Raw genomic sequence first — 26,377 nt, forward strand, 5'->3', positions numbered from 1 at the left:
AACAAAATACTTGTATGATAAGTATTATAATGGAACTATAAGTGACCATGGGAATACAGAAGAGGCAATAATTAACTTTGCCTTGATTACTTGAGAATTTTAGAAAAATTTTCAAAAAGTTCAGAAAAAAAAATAGTCATAAAGTATGTGGGAACCTTTATATTGAGTCTTGAAATGTAAATGGTAAAAGGAAAATTGTAATTGCAGGAAAAAGGACTAGGCTATGAAAAGTCACATCTTGATATAGAATTGTGTCCTCAGGCACCTACAAGTGGCTTAGTATTGCTGGAAAATAATGTGCATGTAAAGGAGAAAGGGTGATGGGAATTGTGGTAGGAGAGTGGGTACCAACTAGTAACGAACATCTGACATTAAGCATGTTAACAAGTTGCTGGGCTGGAGGAATAATGATGGAAAGATAGGATTACTGCCTTTGAGGGCAAGCTAGTAGAAAGCCCTTGCATACTAAGGATCTTATTTTATAAGAAATAAGGAGCTATTGAAGAATATTAAGTAGAGGAAAAACATCACTTGGTTTCTTTTATAGAAACATCACTCTGACTGCAGAGAAGAGGTTGGACTAGAGGAGGCCAAGAAGGGAGTTAGGGAAACTAATAAACTTTTATAAGAAATGAGTTAAACTAAAGCAGTGGAAGGTGAAGAGGGAGGGATGAATTCAGTTTGGAAAATCCACTGGTTTTATTAACTAATTGGATATGATGTATAATGGAGAGGAAAGAGTCTAAGATAACCAGTAGATTCTTGGATTAAGTTATTAGTCAGATGGTGATGCCAATAACCAGGTAGGGTACATAAAAGAGAACCCCTATATTTGGAATAAAATAATAAATTTATTTTGAAAATGTTGAATTTCAGATAGTTGTGGGAAATTCAGAAGGAGATGTTCAATACTGGGAAATAAAGGTCTGGAGCTGAATATAGACTTGGGGATCATCACCATGTAAATCCCTAGAAGCCCTGTAGAATAGTATAAAAATCAAAGTTAGAATCAAGGTGAGTGTGTCCATCTGTTTGGTGATAATATTCTAAAGTCTAATATAAATGTTTAAAATATGTATATTGCATTTTGGACCTGTGTCTCTTTTTCTTTAATATGGAGCTACCTATTTTATTTTATTTTTAACTTATTTATTTTATTTGTTTATTCTTTGGCTGCATTGGGTCTTCGTTGCTCTTTGTGGGCTTTCTCTAGTTGTGGCAAGCAAGGGTTACTCTTCATTGTGGTGCGTGGGCTTCTCACTGCGGTGGCTTCTCCTGCTGTGGAGCATGGGCTCTAGGCACGTGGGCTTCGGTAGTTGTGGCTCGCGGGCTCTAGAGCGCAGGCTCAGTAGTAGTGGCGCACGGGCTTAGTTGCTCCACTGCATGTGGGATCTTCCTGGACCAGGGCTCAAACCCATGTCCCCTGCATTGGCAGGTGGATTCTTAGCCACTGCACCACCAGGGAAGGCCCGAGCTACCTATTTTAAATAGTAAGAAAGTCAATTTGAAAAAGTATCTGAATGTGAATAATATAATCTTGTTTTAAGACATATTTTGTAACTGTAAATTGAAAAATGAACTCTAAAACAAAAAATATGTGGATAAAAGTTACCATATAACTTTTTTTCTTAATTTGATTAAAGGGCATGTTAGTGTAGCTTGTGAAGCCTTAATATTTAAGTAGTATGTAAAATATGTGCATATTGTAAAAACATTTCTAAGAGCAGTACTTCAAAAATTTTTTACATATTTAGAATTTTATATAACAAATAAGCTCATGTTGTTAAATAGTATAACTGATAGATACTTACATTTATTTCCTTTTTAAAGACTCCTGTTTCTTCATAGGCTGGCTTAAATAAATGCCTTTTCTCCAGTTTCCATACAACCCTACATATAATTTTATCATAGAATTTATATTATTACCTTGAAATTTTCTCTTTACATGTCTATCACCAAACATTCTCCTCTGACCCAACCACCTCCCTGGACTGTGAGATATTCTAGAAGAGTAACTTTCAAATCTTTTTGCTGTCAACCATAGTAAGAAATACATTTTATGTGAGTTATGCATAAAACTGAAAAATTGCACAAAACAATATTTATATTTACTATGGGAACTGTACTCTGCTATTTTCAATTCCATTTTTTAAAAACATTGGTACAACTCAATATATTCATTTAACAAATCTCTAATTGGTCTCAAGCTGTGGTTTGAAAAAAATTACTCCGAGGCAAGTCTTCCTGATGCCCATATCTCTGGTTTTTAGCATAGGCTCTGGCACTACTGATTGAATGTAGACCCATGGAATTCTTCTAGATTGTACCTCTATGTAAATTCTAATATAGGAAAAAAATACTACTTCCACTGTGCCCAGCACAGGATTTTCTAAATTCATATTTTAAGAGGTAGCATATGCCATGAGCCATGAATTGTGTTAAAAATAAAAAGCTGTAAAGCCTTACTGCATTGCATTTTTGTGATTCTGCTAATACCAGTGTGATCTATCCACATGCATCCAGGGGTAGCATACTGACAAATTCTCAATTAATACAAGCATTTCTGAGCTTCTAGCAGGCAGCTCTAGTGTATTAAAAGCTTTAACTCTTTCAGCATGAAAAGAGCATAGAAGCTAAATGATTAGCGTATATAAAGGAGTTCAAATTTTTAATATTGCTTAAATGTAAGAAAAGTTGTACATTTTAAATGACTAGCCAGAGATAAAATAATAAATCAAGAGAAAATTATTCTTTTTCGGTGTGAATAACACAGTCTTAAAAAAACTGATGAAGTATTGAATAAATATAAAAATATTTGTATTTATATTCATAGTGTTTTTATGAACCTGAGTATACATAGGTAAATGAATAATACAAGAATCTATTATGGAATTCATAATACAGACACTTACATTTATATATGTTTTTCTCTAGCAACCTCCCTTACTCTTTTCTCACTTTCACAGCTAAATTTCTAAATTTCAACCTGCTTCAGTTATACTTACTCCCAGTTATACCACTGAAAATGCTTTTGCTTCAATTACCAATAATCTTATTATCACCCATTTCAAAGGACACTTTAGGACCTTATCTTTCTTGCCAAACCTGTTCAGTCTGAAACTTTGGTCAGTCTTGAAATTTTCTTCTTCCTTGGCTCCTTTGACATCATTCTTTTCTAGTTTTCCTTCTACACTTTATTGGCTGCTCCTCAATTTTCTTTCCAGGGTCTCCCCATTAGCACCTTCAATGTTTGTACCTACTCTAAATAGTCTTCATGGAAAATCTCATCCAGCTTCAAATATTTCTGGAACTCATATGACTACTAAATCTATGTCATCAGTCCCAACAACTTCTCTGAAATGTATAATACACTCATACATCTATCAAACTACCTCCTAAATATAGTTCTTATTAGGAATTATAGTACGTATCCTAAAGTCTCATCAAACTCTACATGTCTGGAAAAGAACTATCTTCCTCTCCTTGCCCCTCACTCCAACTTGAACACATCTGCTCCATATGTATATCCTACTTTGCTTGCTATAGATTTCCCCTCTTTCACCTCCTCCCCCAATCCAATTATTGACCAAGGTAAATTTTCCTATTTTTTAAATAAAAAATTTAATTTTTTAAACATCTTTATTAAAGTATAATTACTTTACAATGGTGTGTTAGTTTCTGCTTTATAACAAAGTGAATCAGTTATACATATACATAGGTCCCCATATCTCTTCCCTCTTGCGTCTCCCTCCCTCCCTCCCTCCCTATCCCACCCCTCTAGGTGGTCACAAAGCACCGAGCTGATCTCCCTGTGCTATGTGGCTGCTTTCCACTAGCTATCTGTTTTACATTTGGTAGTGTATATATGTCCGTGCCACTCTCTCACTTTGTCACAGCTTACCCTTCCCCCTCCCCGTATCCTCAAGTCCATTCTCTAGTAGGCCTGCATCTTTATTCCCATCTTGCCCCTCGGTTCTTCTGACCCTTTTTTTTCTTTTATTTTAGATTCCATATATATGTGTTAGCATTGCAGTATTTGTTTTTCTCCTTCTGACTTACTTCACTCTGTATGACAGTCTCTAGGTCCATCCATCTCACTACAAATAACTCAGTTTTGTTCCTTTTTATGGCTGAGTAATATTCCATTGTATATATGTGCCACATCTTCTTTATCCATTCATCTATTTATGGACACTTAGGTTGCTTCCATGTCCTGGCTATTGTAACTAGAGCTGCAATGAACATTGTGGTACATGACTCTTTTTGAATTATGGTTTTCAACATGGCCCATTTTGTAACACACCTATACTCTTATAAATCAGGAATCTTAGAAATCTTAAAAATCAACAGTTTTAATTCCTGGCCCTCTGAAAATTGATAGAATTCTGCTGAATTATTAATGTTAGCTTTGGAGATTGTACCTTCAATGGCAGGGCTAGCTTTTCTTAAAAATATTTTCTTTCCTTTCAATTTGAAAATAATATGTCCCCCAATGCTCTGATTTTTTATTGCAATTGCTATTACCCATTTAACAAAAAGTAAATGTTATCATAATATATGCTTAAGCATGAATCTAAAATTCAGGTTTTATTTGTTTTGCAAAATTGGCTTATATTACCTTACATTCTGATCATTGGATTTATAGTTAATATTTACCCAAGGTTAAACATACCATAATTGGACGATGTTCCAATTAAATACTAATGTTACGCATTATGTCTAGTCTCCTAGTGCTTACCAGTATTTATTTTCATGCTGATTTTACTATACATGTTTTTTTGTTTTTGTCTTTGTATCTTCTTTCTAATCTATCTTCTTTTGCCTTCAAATAAGTAAGTAGATGGATTATGGATAATAAAGTAAGGGGAATCTAGGTGCTTCAGTAATCTAAAGGGTATTAGATTCCAGTAACTTAACAACAACTTCATGATTTGGGATCAAATAAGTAGGATAAAGTTTAAAAGTGCTGACATGTTATTTAATCTTCAGAATTATGAAAGAGCAGGTACCAGAGCAGTGCTAAAGATTCATTTATGTTGACACTTTTAGGACAATGGGGAGAAAGTGTGACTGTCTGCTATCTCATTTTGTTACTTATGTAAAAGATCTGCTGATTTTTTTCTGTGCAACTCAAGAATCCCTCTAAAATTTTCCTGGCTCCAAACATTGCCCTGGTATCATGCAACCACCTCCAACTATATTTTTCCTTTATTCTCCAGTTATGTGATTTTCCCCAAGATATTACAGGTTTTCTTATCTGATTAAGTAGTAATAACATTCATAAATAAACATGAAATAATTTTATTCCTTCATTCACCTAAAACCTGTATGTTGAACATTCCTCTATTTTCTGAAGCAGGTACTGGGGATGCAAAATCTAATAAAATATGGTCCACAGACAAATATACAAGGTGAGAAGTTCTGATAATGGTGAGTAAAGAGATAGGGAGTTGAAGCAGGATGATATTCATATCATCTAGGGCAGTAGTTCTTAACTTTAGGTGCACATTAGAATCACCTGGAAAGGTGTTAAAATTCCTATGCCCAGGTGGCAGCCCAATCAATTAAATCAGAATCTCTGAGGGTAGGTCCCAGGCCTCAGTTTTATTTTTAAGCTTTCCAAGGGATTCTTTTTTTATTATTAATTTTTTATAGGCTTGTTTTCTTTTTTTATAAATTTATTTATTTATTTATTTTTGGCTGCGTTGGGTCTTTGTTGCTGAGCATTGGCCTTCTGTAGTTGCGGCGAGCAGGGGCTACTCTTTGTTGCAGTGTGCGGGCTTCTCATTGTGGTGGCTTCTCTTGTTGTGGAGCAACAAGCTCTAGGGCACAGGCTCAGTAGTTGTGGTGCACGGGCTTAATTGCTCTGCGGCATGTGGGATCTTCCCAGACCAGGGCTTGAACGCATGTCCCCTGCATTGGCACGCGGATTCTTAACCACTGCACCACCAGGGAAGTCCCAATTATTATTAACTTTTACTGGAGTATAATTGCTTTACAATGTTGTGTTAGCTTCTGCTGTACAGGAAAGTGAATCAGCTAAGTGTACATATATCCCCTCTCTTTTGGATTTCCTTCCCATTTAGGTCACCACAGAGCATTGAGTAGAGTTCCCTGTGTTATACAGTAGATTCTCATTAGTTATCTATTTTATACATAGTAGTGTATATATGTCAATCCCAATCTCCCAATTCATCCCACCCCTCCTCCCCCACCTTGGTATCCATATGTTTGTTCTCTACGTCTGTGTCTCTATTTCTACATTGCAAATAAGTTCATCTGTATCATTTTTCTAGATTCCACATGTATAAGCTTTCCAAGGGATTCTAATGTGCAGCCAACTTTGAGAATCAGAGATCTGGATATTTACAGATGGGGTCCCAGAAGAGTTGAGACTTGAGTTGACATTTTATTTAGCTATATGAAGAAATGGGGGATGTCACAATAGGAAGAAGGGGCATTTTGAAGAGGCATTTGAAAGGATTATGAAATAACATGAAGATTTAGGCGGTTCACAAGTTATTCAGTACAGCAGAAGGAAAGACAGTGAATGGAATGTTCTAAAGTTTGAGGGAGAGGTAGGTGGAGAACTAATCATAAAGAACCTTGACCTACTTATTTCCAATAGAAATGATTGTCATTGTCAGTGACAAACTGGCATAGGAAAGGGGGAGTGAGATTAGAATGAAGTAGAAGAATAAAGGTGGAAGACTAGGAGTGGATGGCTATGAGGAAGAAAGGAATAAACCAGGTTGGAAAGGCTCGCACCCTCTGGAAGGAGCCAGTAACTCAAATGGTCAAGGGCAGAAGGGCTGGTAGAGTCACAGGGAAAGAAAAAGTTTTGATTAATGTAGGTCAGGTTTGTTGAAACCAGGCTTAGTAAATGTTTGTAGGCAATTGTTACCTCTTGTGGACTTTCAAGGTGTGGATCACGGAAGGTAGTGCCTAGGAGAGGGGGTAGAGGGAACTAGGTAAGATGGTCCATGTCCTCTGTTACCTTGCTAGAGGGATCAGGATTCAGCTATTTCAGGCATGGAGAATCAGAGACCTGGGCTGAGGAGCAGATAGTGAGGTTGCTACTTAATGCTTACTTTAACATCCCAGGGTTAAAATGTTCTGGTTGTATCAGCAAATTTAGGACCTTCGGGTATCTGTAATCACATACCCTACTTTACCACTTGTTACAATGGATCCACTCTCTCTGCTCCTATTAGGGACAACACTTCCACCTGTATACTGGATCCCACCCTGTTAAAAGATTTTGGTTCTGCAATTACTCCCTTTTCTTCTTTACTAACAGTTTCCTTTTTCCTGATGGACCATTGCCAACAAGACACCAATATATTTGCTGTCTTTAAAGTAACTCTCTCTGTCCTTACATTCTTTTCCATGTACCGATCTTATTTTTCTTATCCTAATTATCTTAACCTATTTATTATCTCCATTTTTCTTAACCCTTTCAAAAGGGTTATCTATCTTCACTCTATCTCCTTTTTTACCTCAACTTTCTCCTGAACACATTCCAACAGGATTTTCATTTTCTCTATTCCTCTAGAATCTCTCTTGTTAAGGTAATTATTGGCTTTCAAATTGCCAAAATCAATGGCCAGATCTCAATTCTCATCTTACCTGAATTTATTTGCATCATTTGGCAACAATTAGACCCAATACATTGAACACTGTCTTCTTTGACTTAGGATACTATTCCTTTTTGGGTTTACCCACACCTCACTGGTCACACATTCTCAGTCTCCCTTGCATTTATTTCCTCTTCTTAACTTTTCTATTGCTCCTTACTCCTTCTCTAGCTACACGCATTCGCCAGGTCATCTCATCCAGTGCCACGGCTTTGATTTCCACCAGTGCACTTGACTCATAGTTATATCCCCAGCCTCTTCTATGAGTTCTAGACTCATTTATCAAATTGTCTTTTTCAAAACCTCTACTTGGAGTTCAAGTAGATACCTTTTACCTCAAACAGAAATCCTCCATTCAATCCTATTTCTTCCCCAGTGTTCCCCTACCTCAATAGTTGAATTACAATTCTTGTAATTGATAAAACTTGTATGATTTTCTCTTGGCTAGTTCTTTTACCTGTGCTTTTTTGCTACTCTTCCTCTTGACTCACTGTATTGGCCATACTGATTTCCTTGCTGTTTTCTAAGCATCCCAGGCACACTCCTACCTCAGGGCCTTTGCACTTGCTGTTCCACTCCCTGGAATATGTTTCCCCCAGATATTCACGAGGCTTACTCTTTTACTTCATTCAGGTCTCTGCTCAAATATCATCTCTTCAGCAAAGCTTTTCTTGTTCACTCTAAAAGTGAAAGCTTTCCTTCATAATTCTCTATTCAATTCTAGTTTTATTTTTCTCTGAAGAAGTTATCACTGTCTGACATTCTGTTATTTGTCTATTTACTTTTTGCCTGTCTTTCTTACTAGACAGAAAGCTCTAAGAGGGCAGGGGGTTTTGTCTGTATTGTTTCCAGCTTTATTTTCAGCATCTAGAATAGCACAAAGTAAGGAGCTCAGTAAATATTTGTTAACTGACTGATCCAGTGAATGAACCAGCTGTTAATGAACGTAGATTCTCCTGAGATAAGAATTAATCATCTTGTGTCAGAATAATCTGGTATAGTTTCTTATTATTAGAAAACTTGTTAACTATGATATGGAAAAGTCATTATTTTTAGTCTTGTACCTAGACTTATCTTGATATGCCCTCTTAAGTGAATTTCCAAGCAATGTGGCAAATTGTTCTTAGTCTTATTCTAATAATTAATCTGGTATTTGAAGTAAAATAGGAAACATTAATTTTCCTTTGTTTTCTCAGAGTTTGACTTTATAATATACCCAATAGTTTTTCTCTTCCCCCTTCTATTTCTACTACCCCTTCATCATAATAATGACACATAAAATACAAAGGAGAGGGTGGGAGCAATTCATTAGACTCCAGTGATACGTTCTATGTTCTACATCACATCAGTGGATAAGTCTTTTTTCTTTTTTTTATAAATTTATTTTTTTATTTATTTTTGGCTGCATGTGGGCTTTCTCTAGTTGCAGTGAGCGGGGGCTACTCTTCATTGTGGTGCGTGGGCTTTTCATCGTGGTGGCTTCTCTTGCTGTGGAACACAGGCTCTAGGCGCGCAGGCTTCAGTAGTTGTGGCTTTCGGGCTTAGTTGCTCCATGGCATGTGGGATCTTCCCGGACCAGGGCTCGAACCCGTGTCCCCTGCATTGGCAGGCAGATTCTTAACCACTGTGACTCCAGGGAAGTCCCATCAATGGATAAATTTTAAGTGGAACACAAGATGAGCTGTATTCCTCCAAAACTGACTAATAGGTTGAGCTAATCCAAGAAAAATGATTTGGCACACACTGTAAAGTTTAGCTGACAAAGCAGATGGTTGAAATGTTTTTAAAAATTTTTCAAGATGTCACTTTTAAAATTAATGCTATACATAATAAAATTCTGAGTTCGGAGGCTTATCTTTTTCATGAAAATCTGAAACACGAGCCACTTATTTCTACAATTGTAAACATAAATCGCCACGGCACATAGTATGTTAGTAATCAGAAATGGCCCTTTGAATAAGTGCTCATGCATCAATAGACTTTGAGAAATGTGTTATTTGTGTATTTTCCCTGATAAAGAGGAAAGGTGACAAGGAGAACTAAACGCATGAACGTGAGTAAAACTTAGAAAATAGTAAAAACATTTACAACAGGAAAACAACGACTTATGTTGTGTTTACATTTCTAGTTTGTATTTTCAGATTTATAAGAGTACGGTTTTATTTCCAAATTAAACAGCAAACACTGAGTAATGTAATATAAAATTGATTTCATTCATCAGCTTAACTGGGAAGTATTAGAGGTGCCACATTGATATATAGCATTTAATCAAAAGAAAAGCACCCAATTGCTGATTTCAATGGCTCATATGATAATAAATCCTCAATCCATGCTAGAATTTTATGTTCCTAAGCAACAGTAGTCCTCCAGTGACTTCATTATGATCACGTTAATGTGTGTTTTTTCTCAAGGGTAGTTTGAGACACAAACTATAACTACTATGTATACTGGAATTACAGGGGAAAATCCCATATATGTTATTATTTTGATATTATAAATAGTTCTACCCATAACAACAAAGTAGATGAGGTTTACAATAATATCTAGGGCTTGGGGGTTCTTTTGGTATTGTAATTCATGAGCTTTCTAACCCCAGGCTAGGGACATATTTGTAATTTACTTCATTTCTTGTAATTCATTTTAGGCTGGAAAGACTCTCAGGGTACACTTTCAAGGTTTCACAGGTATAATAGCTTGTGATGTATTTGCAATTCTGGTGATGACTTTAAATATTAAAACTGCAACTCTCATGGTGTTAACACTGATCTGGAACTAATAGCTACATAAGGAATGGTAGCTGCCTGCTTATAAAAACACTTGCTATAATTTAATAGTTGATATCCAGTTAAAAAATCCAGGCTTAAAACATCTTAATGCCTATACAAAGCTCTTTACTTTCTACTGATGAAACCCGCAAATAGTAAAATATACTTCAGTGTAAATACTGACAAAGTAATGAAAGAATTTAGAAACATTAGAATTTCTATATTCCAGTGAGTATTATTTTCTTAACAATTTGTATACTTATTTCAATGAGTCTGCCATTATTCAAAATATATTAGCCCTGACTAAAGAAATCCTCTTTTTTTCTTTTCTTTTTTAAATTGTGGTATAAAATGCGTGAAATCTACTTAACTTTTTAAGTATACGGTATTATCGATTTTAAACACAACGTTATACAGCAGATCTCTAGAACTTTTTCATCTTGCATGACTAAAAACTTACACCTATTGTTCTGTGTATTAGTTAGGTTCTCCAGAGAAACAGAACCAATAGGGTGTGTGGGTGTATATATATATGTATATATATATATGTACATATATATATAAAATATATATATGAAATTTATTGTAAAGAATTGGCTTAGGAGACTATGAAAGCTGAAAAATCTAAAGATCTGTAGCTGGCAAGCTGGAAACTCAGGAAAGCAGATGTGAAGGCTTGAACACCCAAACTATTAATATTTTCTTGTTAAGGATTTTAGGTAACCACAAAGGAAGGAAATGTCTCATTACACTAAGATTAAATAATATTTGTCAACAATTCCTGGATAATTTCTTTCAGTCTGTATGTTTCCAGGTATTGTTATTTAAAATGGGTATACAATACCAGTTATGTATTAGTTTTCAGATAGCATGGCTAATTTCTAGACTATCATAAGAAGAAGATTTTTTTTTAAAATCCAGTAATAGATGGTTAGGAAAATTATGGAAGCAAGATTTAAGTTAGATGTATTTCTCTAATCTTCCAACTATACGTCTTCCTTTTCTCCCCTACCTACCATAAATTATAATTTTTAATAAGTAAGTATTGTAGTGCTATTTGCCAACCCTTGGTATATTTAGTATATATGACCCTGAACTTGCTCAGGGAGAAATATTATATCTTACAGTATCTGTCCGTAAGGGGAGAGCACTCTTTACATCAAACTTGTCCTGTGAACTGTCCCAGAGTTTCAAGTCCTCAAAAAATCTATCTTTACTTGAACATATTAACTAGCATGGATACTCACTAAACAGCCGGAGAAAAATTCTACTTTTTAAATGTACAATGTCAAATGAAATTAGGAGAAATTTAAGAAAGAAAAAAAAATGAAAAAGTGGTACCAGTAGTTTCTTCATGACTCTGGAAGTCTTAATATATAGTAATGGCAATCAATACATATTTATTTGTTAATTGGTTGAAAATAATTTTATAGTTCAAGTTGAAGTAAAATAAAGAACTTAGAGCTATGGATGAAATCTGAAAAAAAAAAGACTAGAGTGAAAGTGCTGAAGCACGATCAGTAATTGAAATACTTTAGGAATCTAAAGTATTGCAGCGAGCAATACTTTAGCAACTCTGCTAATTTGCATATGTGCATATGTACGTGTGTATATATTTGGGTCTGTGTAACTTCTTATACTTGTAAGAACGTACTGTTACTTTTCTCTGCTTCATTAAAAATGTTATTATGTTCACACTAGGGTGGTAAATAATAAAAACACATTTTATTTTAACTATTAATCAATTTGTTTGGTAATACAATTAGAACATGATTCTCAAAGTGTGGTTGTTTTGGATCACAGTAGCATGACCACCATCTGGGAACTTGAAAGAAATGTAAAATCTCAAGCTTCACCCAAGATCTACTGAATTAGAGCCTTTATTGTATGATCATATTAACAAGACTGTCACATGATTTACATGCATGTTCAAGTTTGACAAGTAAATTTTTTTGATTGTATTTCGTTATTATTTTTTTCACACACACACACTGTATTTTATTTTTCCAAAAGATGAATAGACTGACATCAAGCATTGTAAATGGATGACCACAACAAAAGCAACGATGATTGCAATTACCAAACACGAAACACACTCATACTATGTCATAATATTGACATTCAGTCCAGTAATCCTCCACTGTAACAGCTCCTTTACTTTGCAGTGAAAATTGATTTGTATATTTTTTGCCTCTGAGTCCTGTGGGATTTTTTTTTTTTAATTCAAACAGAAAGTCACAAAAATTATAATCATCCTCATCAGTTCACTCAGTCACATGTAATTAATTTTTTTTTCATCTTGATCTTTTGTTAGCACTTTTATGAGTTCATCAGTTTTCCATTAGAGTTCTGAAAATGCTTATTTTACATTTTAGGACATTTAATTTGGCAACAGGGAGAAGGATGGTGATGAGACACCTTGGGTGGCCTCTTGGGTGGGTCACAGTCTAGATAAATGATACTGAAGGTCTGAACAGCATAGTGATAGTGTGAAAAGCTATAAATTAAAAAAATAATTCTCCTGTGGGGTCCACTCTCAAATATTCTTTTTCAGTGGATCTGAGGTGAAGCCTAAGTACAAGTATTTTTAAAAGCTCCCCTGATGATTCTAAATGTGCAGCCAATGTTGAGAACCATTGCTCTATGGATTGGAAACTTTAAAATAAGCACGGTAAAAGTAAATAAAGATGTGACATGATAGTAACACAGAAGTATATTAGCTTCTTAATTATACAAAAAAAGCCCTACTTCATTAAGAAAAAAAACTTTAATTTAGCTTTTATTTTATTTTTTAAATCAAATAATTCTTACTCATTTGGGTCAAATTACCAAATAAGATTTGTCTTCTTCAGATTTTCATTGTATGGAATTTTGGCTCATGCTTTCAGCCTGTCATGCCTTAAATTAATTTTCTTAAATATATTGCCTGAGTTTAAAAATACTAAACATACAGAATAAATTGTTTTCTGTGGGGAATCACAAGGCATGAATATTATGTATCTAATTATGAAGTTCAAACTTCTTGTTAACAAACATTTCATTAAAAAGTGAATAGGGGACTTCCCTGGTGGTGCAGTGATTAAGAATCAGCCTGCCAGTGCAGGGGACACGGGTTCGAGCCCTGGTCCGGGAAGATCCCACATGCTGTGGAGCAACTAAACCTGTGCTCCACAACTACTGAGCCTGGGCTCTAGAGCCCGTGAGCCACAACTACTGAGCCCACGTGCCACAACTACTGAAGCCAGAGAACCTAGAGCCTGTGCTCCACGACAAGGGAAGCCACCACAGTGAGAAGCCCGCACGCTGGAACAAAGAGTAGCCCCCGCTCGCTGTAACTAGTGAAAGCCCGTTCACAGCAACGAAGACCCAACGCCGCCAAAAATAAATAAATAAAATAAATAAATTTATTTTAAAAATGTTAATTTAAAAAAGTGAATAGGATGTAAGAAATATACTTAGGCAGCTGATTCATGCAGAGTCAAATAATTTTAATTCAAAAGTGTTTTTTTTTTTTTTTTTTTTTGCGGTACGCGGGCCTCTCACTGTTGTGGCCTCCCGTTGCGGAGCACTAGCTCCCGACGCGCAGGCTCAGCGGCCATGGCTCACGGACCCAGCCGCTCCGCGGCATGTGGGATCTTCCCGGACCGGGACACGAATCCGTGTCCCCTGCATCAGCAGGTGGACTCTCAACCACTGCGCCACCAGGGAAGCCCCAAAAGTATTTTTCTTGCTCATTTTAAGATTTCGATTTATTATAAATTGTCAATGTTTCTCAATATTAATATTGGGGCTCAGTATTATTACCGTCTTTAAATATTTTGCTGCACATTTCTCAAACCCAATTAGTACATATCAGCAAGCACTTAGGTTTAGCATTGCTCAGAGTTTGAGTTTGTAAGCTACAAATTTAGAATTTCTTGGCTATTACTTTCACAGGGTACAATTGTTCACAAAGGGTATTAGCAATATCAAATAGTTTTCAGGCTGCAGAGCTTCAACCAATTCATTTTCTCCTCCTCTGGTTCTCAAATAAACTCATGCTTTCTATTTATTTTGTTGTTCAGAGAAGAAAGAAAAGAGCTATTTTTTTCCTTTGAACACATACTACTTTGTCAGACATTGTGCTGGCAGCTTTACATACAAACTATCTAATTCTTATAACGAATTTACCAGATAACATTAAACTCAGGTCTGACATCCAGCCCATGCACATTTGATTAACTGCATAATCCTTCCTTGTCTAACATCACGGAGCTCAAGACAGTTGATATTTAACAGTATTTAGCAGAAAATCCTTTTGCTCTTACAAAACATCTTTCTTGATGTTGCCTAAGTCATATTGTAAAACCCCTTTCATAAGTTTATACTTTCGTTTATAATCCTCTAGCCCCTCATTGCCTTCTTCGTGTAAAGTCAAGAGAAATCTTACTGTCAGGTTCCTGCCTGTATTTGCAGATTCTTCTTTGGTGCACCCACACCCACTTTGGGTCCTGTCAAAACAAATCTACTTTAGTTCTCTGAATCTGCCCGAGTTCTTCTCTGTTCCCCTGTATATGTTGTTTGCTGTGTGCCTGGAATGCTATTATCCCTTCTTAATCCCATGACAAATTTCTACACTCTGTATTAGTCTGGGTTTTCCAGAGAAATAGAACTAAAGGAAATATACATATAAAGAGATTTATTGTAAGAAATTGGCTCATGTGGTTACGAAGGCTGAGAAGTCCTGGGACCTGCAGTCAGCAAGCTGAAGACCTAGGAGAGCTGGTGGTATAGTTTTAGGCTGGGTCCCAATACCTGAGAACCAGAAGAACTATGGTATAAGTTCCAGCTGGGGTCCAAACGTAGGAGAAAACATGTCCCAGCTTGAAGACCATCAGGCAGAGAAAGAATTCTCTTTTCACATTTTTATTCTCTTCAGGCCTTTAGTGGATTGGATGTGGCCCACCCACGTTGGGGAGGCAATCTACTTTAATTAGTCTACCGATTCAAATGTCAATCTCATCCGAAACACTCTGACACACCTAGAATAATGTTTAACCAAATATCTGAGCTCCCCTGGCCGAGTCAAGTTGACACATAAAGTTAACCATCACACCTTCCTATATTTAACCCAAAGGTGCTCTGTGCCTTCAAGCCTTTTCTGAGCATTATAGGCTGAGTTAATTGCTTTCCAGAGCACCTGTGGCAGATTGTTAGCTGTTCAACCAATCCATTTTCTTTTCCTGCTGGGCACTCACCTAGAGTACATTATCCAAACTCCCTTGTGCTCTGGTGTGGCCATGTAGCCTTACACTTAAATTTCTCCCACACAATCTGCTCTTCTTTCTTCTCTTGTCTTAGTTTTTTGCTTATACAGACAAGTTATCTTTGAAAGCCGTATATTGAAATGCCAGAGCCTGTCAACTGGGTTCCTGAATGACGGAAGGAATACATCTGCCACTCTTCCATCCTAACTCAGTCCTACAGTCCTATTGATTGAATTTTGTGTGAGAAATAAAATTTTATTGTATTAAGTCACTGAGATTTGGGGACTTATCTGTTACAACAGCAAGCCCTACTTTATCTAATACACACGATGTAACATGTTCTTAATGCCCTTTCCCATATTGTTACATCCTCAGCTTTGAGCTACCCGCACCTGGAGTAGAGGGTTTCTGGCACACTGACCACTTTGCATCTTAAACCTCTTCACTTCTCTGCTTCAATGTCTGAGGGATTTCTCTGGCACCACATGAAGCTCGCCAGGCACAGTGGCAACTCAGAAGAGTGGGAGAGAGCCTTGGCCAATAGGAGACAGATGTCAAGTGCATACAGTGCTTCAGCTTTTCCATCTACTTGTGGGGCAATTGTGAAGTATGTTTCATATGGTTGTCAGCGGGTCCACAGTGGGATTTAGCCCCAGTGCCCATAGTGATAACCTGCTTTCCTTTTTTTTTTTTCGGTACGCAGGCCTCTCACTGTTGTGGCCTTTCCCGTTGTGGAGCACAGGCTCCGGATGCGCAGGCTCAGCAGCCATGGCTCACGGGCCCAGGCGCTCCGCGGCATGTGGGATCTTCCCAGACCGGGGCACGAACCCGTGTCCCCTGCATTGGCAGGTGGACTCGCAACCACTGTGCCACCAGGGAAGCCCTGCTTTCCTTTTTTTAAAAAAATATTTATTTATTTGGCTGCACTAGGTCTTAGTTGCAGCATGTGGGATCTTTTTTAGTTGTGACAAGAGGGATCTTTTAGTTGCTGCATGGGGGCTGTTGGTTTTGGCCTGCGGGATCTAGTTCCCTGAGCAGGGATCGAACCTGCGCCTCCTGCATTGGGAGTGTGGAGAGTTAACCGCTGGACCACAAGGGAAGTCCCTAACCTGCTTTTTTATTCTTTTAGGTTTTTTTTTTTTTTTTTGATGTGGACCATTTTTAAAGTCTTTATTGAATTTGTTACAATATTGCTTCTGTGGGTTTTTTTTTTATGTTTTGATTTTTTGGCCACGAGGCATATGGGATTTTAGCTCCCCAACCAGGAGTCAAACCCACACCCCCTGCACTGGAAGATGAACTCTTAACCACTGGACTGCCAGGCAAGTCCCCCTAAACTGCTTTTTAATGCACCTTTTATATTGGCCTTTCTACTTTCGCTGTCTCACTTATGCTTCCTGGTTCAAAATAGACTGCACTCAAGGCCTTCTATCTGGGTCACCTTTTGGGGGACCCAAACAGGTATACACATCTAATATAGCTCATCTCACATTTCTTTAAACTGTTGGTCTTATGTCTATGTCTTCTACCAGATTATAAGAGCCTTGAGGTACTGTGTTATGTAGAGTTCTGAGGCAGCTCCCAAGGTTCCTGCCTCCTGGTGTACTTGCTGTGAATAATCCCCCTCATCTTGAGTGTGGGCAGGACCTGTGAATATGAGGGGGTAGTCACTCCTTTGATTAGATTACATTATATGGCAAGATGATAATTATGTTACATTGTACACAACTCTGCCTTAGCTGACTGCATTCAGAAGTTCTCCTGCTGAATCTTGAAGAACCAAACCACCATGAGTTCTACAGATGCAAGGAAATGAATTCTCCTAACAATCAAGTGACTCTAAAAGAGGATCCTAAGCCTCAGATGAGACTCCAGTCCTTGCCAACACCCTGACTACAGCCTTCTGAGAATCTGATTATGCAGCTAAGTCATACCCTGACTCCTGACCCATGGAAATTGTGAGATAATAAATGTATGTTGTTTTAAGCCATTAAGTTTGTGAACAGCATAGAAAACTATTACAGACATGTATATATTCTTTAAAAAATTACATAATATTTCAATATACAAAAATATTGGAGAATAATGTAACTAGTATCATCTATGCAGTATGAAGCTTGAACATAAAATTCATAAAATTATGGATAATGTTGAAATCTTCTGTGTAGTCTTTCTTAATTCTGGTTCCATTACTTCCTCTTGAGAACCCACACTGTCCTGAAGATAGTATTCAGCATTTCTGTGCATTTTTAAAAACTTTATTTCACTACATATGTCTGAAAATAACATACTATTGTTTCTTTTTGCTTGACCTCTCCTTCTCTAAAAGAAGTGAATTAAAACTCATGATTTTTTGGGTTAATTTTCCTTTGTAATATTGTTCAATTTTACATTGTGGACAAACTAACAAATATTTTGTTAGTTGCTACCACAGAAACATGTAACACTTACTGAACAAGCATGTACTCCAACACACCTGCTAGGCCCTAGCAGTTGGGTCATGCCATGTGACAAATTCTGGCCAGCTGCCTATTAGTGGAAGTCAAGTGTGTCATTGCTGGGCTAAAGTACTGAAGAACTTCTTCAGGATGCTCAATTTATCTGTTCTCTGTCTTGGTAACCAAGGAAGCTGCCTGTTGAGATGATTTCCAGGATGGAAACAGCCTGAATTTCAGGCTGTACAACTTGATGAGTTTGGAGATATACACCATGTATATCTTGGTGAAGATATGGTTTCATCATATGATGATGAAACCATCACCAAGGCCATGAACTCATCCATCCTCCAGAGGTCTCCCCTCATCCCCTTTTATTAAAAATTATTTTTTTTGTGTGATAAGAGCACTTAAGATTTACCTTCTTAGAAAAAATTTTAAGTATACAATTCAATATTGTTAACTATAGGTCCTGTGTTGTACAGTAGATTTCCAGAATTTATTCACCCTGCATAACTGAAACTTTGTACCCTTTGACTCACACTTTCCCATTTCTCCCTGCCCTCAGCCCCTCGTAACCACCTGCTTTTATGAGTGTGACAATTTTAGATTCCTCATAATCTGAGGATCATTCACTATTTATTCTTCTGTGACTGGCTTATTTTCTTAGCTTATGTCCTCCAGGATCATTTGCCATGTAAATGGCAGGATTTCCTGCTTTTTTTATGGCTGAATAATATACCATTATATGCATATAATGGAATATATATGTATTATATATGAATAATGGAATATTTATATGAATTTATATTTATATGAAGGATGAGCACTTAAGTTGTGTCCATGTCTTGGCTACTGTAAACAATGCCGCAATGAACATGGGGTACAGATTTCTGTTCAAGATAGTGATTTCATCTCTTTCAGATATATACTCAGAAGTGGGACTGCCCGATTATATGGTAGTTCTATTTTTAATTTTTGAGGGACCTCATAGTATTCCATTTCTTTAGGGTCAGTTATTGGAGCGTTACCGGATTCTTTGTGATCCTTGTATCCTTGCATTCTTGCTTTGGTATCTGTGCATTTGAGTAAGTGGTCCCTTCTTCCAGACTTCACAGGTGCACTTCAGCAAGGACAGACCTTCTACAATCAGCTCAGTGTAGGGTACTGGATGAGTCAATTGGTAGCATCTGGAGGCAGGTGGGGCCTGCTATTCGGTTTCTTGTTGGGTGAGGACACTGCCCTTGCTCTGAGGTGAGGGGATACCACTGGCTGGGCCCCGGGTAAGCTTGCGAGCTAGGCTCTGTACGTATGTGGGGCTGCTGGGTGGGCTCCCCGGTCAGGTTGGGGCCACTAGCTGGGCTCCACGAACACGTCAAGAGAAGTTGCAAGCCGTGTTCCCTTTCAGGGCGGGGCCACGGGCTGGATTCTGCCTTTGGGCAGGGCTCGGGGCTCCGCGCTCACTCCTGGTTGGACGAGGCGTCAGGCGTACTCCTTGATTGGATGACGCGTATGGCGGGACGCTGCGTTCAGGCGGGGTCACGGGCCGGCTTCTCGGTTGGTGGCGGACACAAGAGCTGTGCTGTGAGATCAAGTGGAAATGCAGAAGGTTCCCAAAGTTGTGCAGAACCACAGGCGGGGCTTCGCAATCAGGTGGGCCATTGTCTGTGCTCCTTTGGTGAGCGGGGACGCTGTAGTGCCTCTGTAGCTGGGTGGGGCTAGAGACTGCTCTCCACGCAGCAGGCTGGGTCCTTGTTCTGGCTTAAGTGTTAGGTGCGGCCGCAGGCCTTGCTCCAGGATTGGGCGGGGTCACAAGCTGGGTTCTCTATCCCAGCGAGGCTGCAGGCTGCGTTCAGCCATCTGGCAGGGGCCCAGTGCTGGGCACCGCTGCTGGGTGCGGTTGTAGGCGGGGCGCCCAGGCTGCTCAGGGGCACTGTTCAGGCTCCCTGGTTAAGTGGGGCCAGAAGCCAAGCTCGACAGCTGGGCCTGGCTGGTGGCTTGGCTCCCTGCCAGGGTGGCAGGCTGTGCTCCACAGCTTCCAGGTGTGTCCCAGAGGGGTGGGACTGGAGACTATGCGCTGCAGTTAGGCAGACCTATGAATCTGCAATGTGGTCTAAGTGTAGCTGCTCCTCTTACCCTTCCAGTGTGGCTCTTCTTGGTCTCCGTGGTCCATGGGAGTGCTTCAGCTTCCCCCTGACGCTTCTGAGATTTTCATAATGGTGTCTTGTCTATGGATGGTTACTAGGAGGTCTTCTTGTGAGGGGCACTGAAGTCGGAACACCTGTGTCTCCATTCTGAGGATGTTACAGGGACATAAAGTTGTGGATTCAAACACTACCTCAGTTGTTTAGTAGCTGTGTGGGCTCTGAGGCTCAATTTAAAAGGGGGATATTTAAAATGGAGATAATGAGGCCACCTTAGAGAATTATAATAAGATAAAGGAAAGTGTCCTGTGGCGCATGGCTCTCAATAAGTCATAGCTTCCAAGGAAAGTTGTATTTAATTTGAGTGACTATCAATCAGATGGAAGAGAAAGAGTTGTTTAGCTATTTAAAAGTCGTTCTCATTTTGCAGATGAAACTTTACAACTCAGAGAGACAGAGTAACTTGCTCAGGTTACTTTCTCACAAAGCTTATAACTGTGACATAGATGTGAGAAGTTGAAAGACATGGGTATGTATTTCTAAACTGGAAGCCCCTAAAGGAGGCAGTCAAGGGGGGAAATGCACTTAATGATGGGGGAGAAATGCCTGATTTGATGAACATGATCATTTCTCTCAAGACTCTCAAGATCCCCTGTGTGGCTGGGACTGTGGTTCTTGACCTTTCTTTTCATCACTGAGCCTTTTGGGCCAGGCTTTGACATGTTCAGATGGAACGAACATGAGGGAAAGAAGGAGATGTCAGGTGAGGCTAGAAGTGGGCCTTGAGGCAGGTCATCTAGGATGCTGAAGGTCAATCTCATTAATCTGGGCTATTGAAGATTTTTGAGGATGAATGGAAATGTTTCTGATTCAGCCAGCACTATGTTTCTATGATAGAGACGTGACTCTGGAAGTGGAGAAATTGTGCTGTTATCTTCCCCTACCCCAGAGTCCAGACTGTTCTCTCCCAGGAGCTCACTGTCCCACCTGTACGCCGGCAGGTTCCTTCTCTGACCTTTGCACTAAATGATAAACACACTTCACGTGTGAGCTTTTACAGCCTTGAGGAAACATTTTTAGCAGAAGATGATGTCCTGTGGTGGCTGGAAAGACTGGTGAAGTTTTGGTCATGATTTCTTAGGATCAGTGATCCTGGAAAAGCCTAGCTGGGTGGTTCTTGCTTGGGGCATTTCACGAAGCTGTATTCAAGATGGTGGCAGGGGCTGCAGTCTCTGAAGGCTTGGCTGGGGTTGGTGGATCTGCTTCCAAGAAGGTTCCCTCATATGGCTGTTGTCAGGAGGACTTAATTCCTCACCATGTGGCCTTTCCACAAGGGCTTCTCACAACATGGTAACACACCTTCCCTAGAGCAAACAAGTGAACAAGTGAGAGAGAGGTGATAGAAGGTTTTAAAAGACTTTTTTTTTTTTGTCTTTTTCTCCGATGTGTTTTTTCCTTTAACGTAGAGTGGTTTGCAAATGTTTCTTCCTGGCTCCTTGGTCCCGAAGATTATTTTATTAACAGGTTGGGGCTCCTTTTTTGTCACATTGAGGATATTGTATGTTGGTCACCCAACCTGTAGGTGGCTTGACTCATCAGTAGTCAACAGTCTATCCTCATCCTCTTCCTCCTAAGATCAGTGTCACAGAAGCCATAGGGTCAGCCAGTGTTTTGGAAGCAGCTTTTATCAGCATCATTTTATGAATAAGAGAGTATCATCTAAGTCTCTGTCTTCCATCAGGAATTTTGGCTACGCTACCCCACTTAGTGTTAAGTTCCAACGCACCCATGTGCTCTTCCAGTTTATGCATTAGCCATTCTTTGTTTCAAAAAATCCTTTCCAGAATTTCACATGACTTTTTGTTTCAACTCTCTAGAGAAGCCTTTCTTGACTGTTTTACCATTTAAGGTAAAACACTGCTGTTCTGTTATCTCTCACCAAAGTGTAAATTCCATGAGACAGGGGCTTTGCAGGGTTTCTGTACAGCTCTGTTGCCCAGTGCAATGCAGAAAAACTGATCCGTAGTATATACGTAATACTTTTAAAAATAAATGAGTGACTGAAATTATGGCATTATATGTAATAAGGTTGTATGTGCTTGAAAAGGGAGAAAGGAGGAAGGAAGGAAATTAACACTGGTTGACAGACTATTATGTGCCATTCATTGTACTGGGTACCTTGAATATATTATCCCATTTAATCTTCATATACCTATGAGGCCAAGATCAAAGTCATACTGCTAATTGGTGACAGAGATAGATTTCAAGGTCTGAGTATACTGAATTTATATAGCAAATACTTTTGAGTATACAAAGATCACTGACTATTTAAAGTAAGAAAGCAATAAGTTCTATTGTGTTATAAATAATATTTTATGGACTATGATTGCAAGCTGTAGACATGGTCCATTATTTAGTTTTCAACATTCAGCTACCAAGAAATAGAATCTTGGAAATGTAGATGGTACATGGAGCCCATGCTGGGACAACTCCTTGCCCTCGGTCTATTTTTTTTTCCTTACAGGACCAGTCATAGGAACCACAAACAGTCCTTTGGGGCTGAAAACTTCTTTTGATCAAGTGAATTACTGCTGCCTTGAATTTATCTTCTTTGTAATAAATGAAGAAACAAATTAGCCATCCCATCTTCAAGATAGCCATCAAAAATCCTGGTAGAATTCCCATTGTTCTCTGAGCATCAAGACTTTAAAAGTGCAAATGTTTAAGTGTTTAGGGTATTTAGTTATATACCTTCTGGGAAAATATATGAAATGAAGTTGTCAGAGGCCTCTAAAAATCACTAGTGAGCAAATAATCCTCCAAGGCTGTCAGGGTCTAAGGGGATTTTTATTCAGCCTAGGGAGTTATCTTGTTGACAAGGGGCTTACTAAACACTGAACAGAAGAAAACCCATTTACAAGAAATGGGACAGTTGGTGCATCAAATCAGTGGATAATCTAAACCTAGCACAGAAACACATGGCTTGTGTTAGCTTAGTAGAATGCACATGGGTCATACATTTTCTTTCTCATTTGTTCCGATCACAAACCAGTTCAGCTCCATGGACTGTGTAGTGAAGAGAAATTGAGAAATACTGTGCAGAAAATTTAGATTATATCATCTATTTGGGGAGATACTTAAATATAGCAAACTGTAATCGAGCCCTCTGCGCTGCTTTAGCAATTGGAATATAAATTAGTTTTCTTTATGAAAAGTTATGAAAACTTTGACTATATGTGTATTATTTTCAGCACTCTGCAAAAGTAATTATTGAATTTGAAATTTCAAAAATTTTATAAGAAATCGAGAATATGGTAATCACTTAAATCTGAAGTAACATTTGGACCTTTTGGAAAGGCAATGCAAATCGAACTCAGTTATGCCACTAATGAAGAGCTCTGCATGGAGAAACCTTGGCCTGGAGTGGGGAGAGCTCAAGTAAAAGATTGAGGAGCCTTGAATTCCAGCCTTTGTTTTCTCAAACTCTCCTAATTTGACCTGGGTTAACTCACCTCATTTTTCAGGACTCAATCTCCTTGTCTGAATGGGGATTTACACCTGATCTATAGTACAAGATTTTCGGTTTCAGATTTTTCTTCAAAATATTTATTAAAGCATTATATCTAAGCCTAAAAGAGAAAACAAATTAGAAAATAGGGCTGCTTTGTTTGTGTTTGCAGCAGAGTGGTAACTGAGGCCTTACACTTCCCTGGTCCTAACTCATGTTCCCTTTGCCTATGGGGGTATCCTTGGAAGACAATGGAAACATTTTATTTTTGGTAGATAGTTTCTAAAGTTCTTTCTAGCTCTAATGCTTTGAGATTCTGTGCTTTTTAATAATGACAGACTCTTTGGATCAGATTTTGATGTTCAATTATGTAAAATGGTCTCTTTGTTCCACAAATATTTATTGAGTTACTACTATATACCAGGTGTTGTTTAGGTGTTAGAGAAGTGAATGAACAAACAAGCAAACAAACAAATATTCTTATACTCACAGAGCCTGTATTTAATGAGGAATGACAAAATAGAAAAAAAAAAGTATGTCATATAACAGATGATAAGTACTATAAAGAAAAATAAATGCATGAGGGGGCTGGGGCTTCTGGGTTGGAGGCTGTATTTTGATTTCATATAGGGTGGTCAGGAAAGTCCTCACGTAAGTGAAGTAGTGGTGACTAAGGCCTTGGTTTCAATGATGGCATTCAACAGAAGAAAAAGCGTTAGTACAGTAAATTTTTTGATGAGTTTTGCTATAAAGGTGAGCAGAGTAAAGGTCATATGTGGTAACAAGAAGTTATTTGTAAGATGGAATATATTACTGCATATTTGTGTGCAAATGAAGGGGATGATGCCTTAAAGAGAGGAGTGTTCCTAGAAGTGAAGTGGGTAGGTGGAGGATAATGGGATCTAGGGCACAAGTGCAGAGGTCAGTCTAAGATTGGAGAGAAGGTGGGCTATTTTGGCAGGGATGCACTATGGGCATAGGTGTGGTGATGGGAGCCTGTGGGAATTCTGTTTGCTTCAGATATCTCAATGAAATGGAAGCCAGGTCATAATTTGAGGGTGGAGGTGTTAAAGTTTTGAGGAAAGTGAAAAAGCTGTGAAATACTCACAAGGAAAGTTAATAAGGTAGGAAAATATACTATGATTGCTTGGGCAAAATAAAGGGCCTAATTGAGATTAATGCTCTTGAATTTAAAGTGAGACCAGTCAGCATGGTTATGTGTTTTTCTCCAGTTACTTGGACCCGTGTGAATATAGGTGCAAAGAAAACATGGGGTTGAATTTAATCACAATGGGCAAAATGGTTGAGATGAGATTGTGAAGATGGACTGCAGAATCTGAGGTGTGTAAGGAAAGGGGTTAGAATATAATGGGGACAGTAAACTGTGAAAAAAATCAAGTTTGTGGTTTTCAGTGAGTAGAAGAAATATTGAAAATCTGGTACCAGAGGGAATGGAGAAACATGTAATGGGGGTGGTGATAAAAGAGAATAATGTTTCAACTTGAGATTGTGAAAGGAATGCAGTTTAGGGCAGCGTGTGACTTAAGAAGGGTGGAGATCAAAGTTACTGAAAGAGTAGAGGTCAAGGAACTGCATGAATATTGAAATATATGAAAATATATTGAAAATCATCAAGATTAAATATCTGAAAATCACCAAGAACTATGATAGCAGTAGAGTTGGAGAAAATGATAGTGACTATATCTCAATTACATTATCAAAATCATGGTGTTTTTTAATTCAACATTCAAAATAGTTAGGAATTAAAATAGAAGGACAAAAGTCTTTATAGAGCAGTTTTCACTGAAAGGATAAATTAAAAATCACTGCTCCAAACTACATTTTATTGAAAAATGATTTTACATGTCACAGGTTGTTTGGGTGGAGAAACTTAGTAGAAATGACTTCCATACATATACACTCAGGGCTCCCACATTTTTGTGCTTGGCCATCACCTCTCACATGACAAAAAGTTACAGAATCCTATTGTGCAAAGAATTATTAAAAAAGTCGAATATTTATTTGAGGAGCAATTTCTGCTAACAAACCATTTATTTCATCATTCTAAATGGATACATTTCAAGTTTACCAGATTTTTCTCATAAAGTAGATGAATCATACCCATAAGACATAAATATTTATTTTTAGAATTAGACATAATCTGAACAGTAATATATATACTGACTATGCATTTCTTTCTTTTTTTTTTTTTTTTTTTGCGGTATGCGGGCCTCTCACTGTTGTGGCCTCTCCCGTTGCGGAGCACAGGCTCCGGACGCGCAGGCTCAGCGGCCATGGCTCACGGGCCTAGCCGCTCCGCTGCATGTGGGATCTTCCCGGACCGGGGCACGAACCTGTGTCCCCTGCATCGGCAGGCGGACTCTCAACCACTGCGCCACCAGGGGAGCCCCTAACTCTGCATTTCTTGAATTTAATTTTTCAAACAGTTATAATTGGACCCCACAAGTGGAAGATAAATGTCTGTGGTGGTCTGAGTTTGACTTGGCCCTGGTGATAACAGCAGAGACATTTAAACTTTGATCTTCCTACTTTTCAGCTACTTTTTGAGGGAAAAAAGAAAGGTCATTTCAGATTTTGGCATGCAGAAAAACTTCAGAGATATCACTGGGGAAAACTCACTG

The 26,377-nt window shown here is 38.3% G+C and overlaps 1 long non-coding RNA gene across 1 annotated transcript in view; it reads left to right on the plus strand.

The window, feature by feature from the left end:
- Positions 1-19,618: 19,618 nt before the first annotated feature.
- LOC141279161 (uncharacterized) overlaps positions 19,619-26,377 on the plus strand; it is a 342,510-nt gene continuing 335,751 nt past the window's right edge. The window contains exon 1 of the long non-coding RNA XR_012333039.1: positions 19,619-19,736. This is a non-coding gene — a long non-coding RNA (uncharacterized lncRNA). The remainder of the gene's footprint in view (positions 19,737-26,377) is intronic.

The sequence above is a fragment of the Tursiops truncatus genome, chromosome 7 (genome assembly GCF_011762595.2).
Source record: "Tursiops truncatus isolate mTurTru1 chromosome 7, mTurTru1.mat.Y, whole genome shotgun sequence".
NCBI lineage: Eukaryota > Metazoa > Chordata > Mammalia > Artiodactyla > Delphinidae > Tursiops > Tursiops truncatus.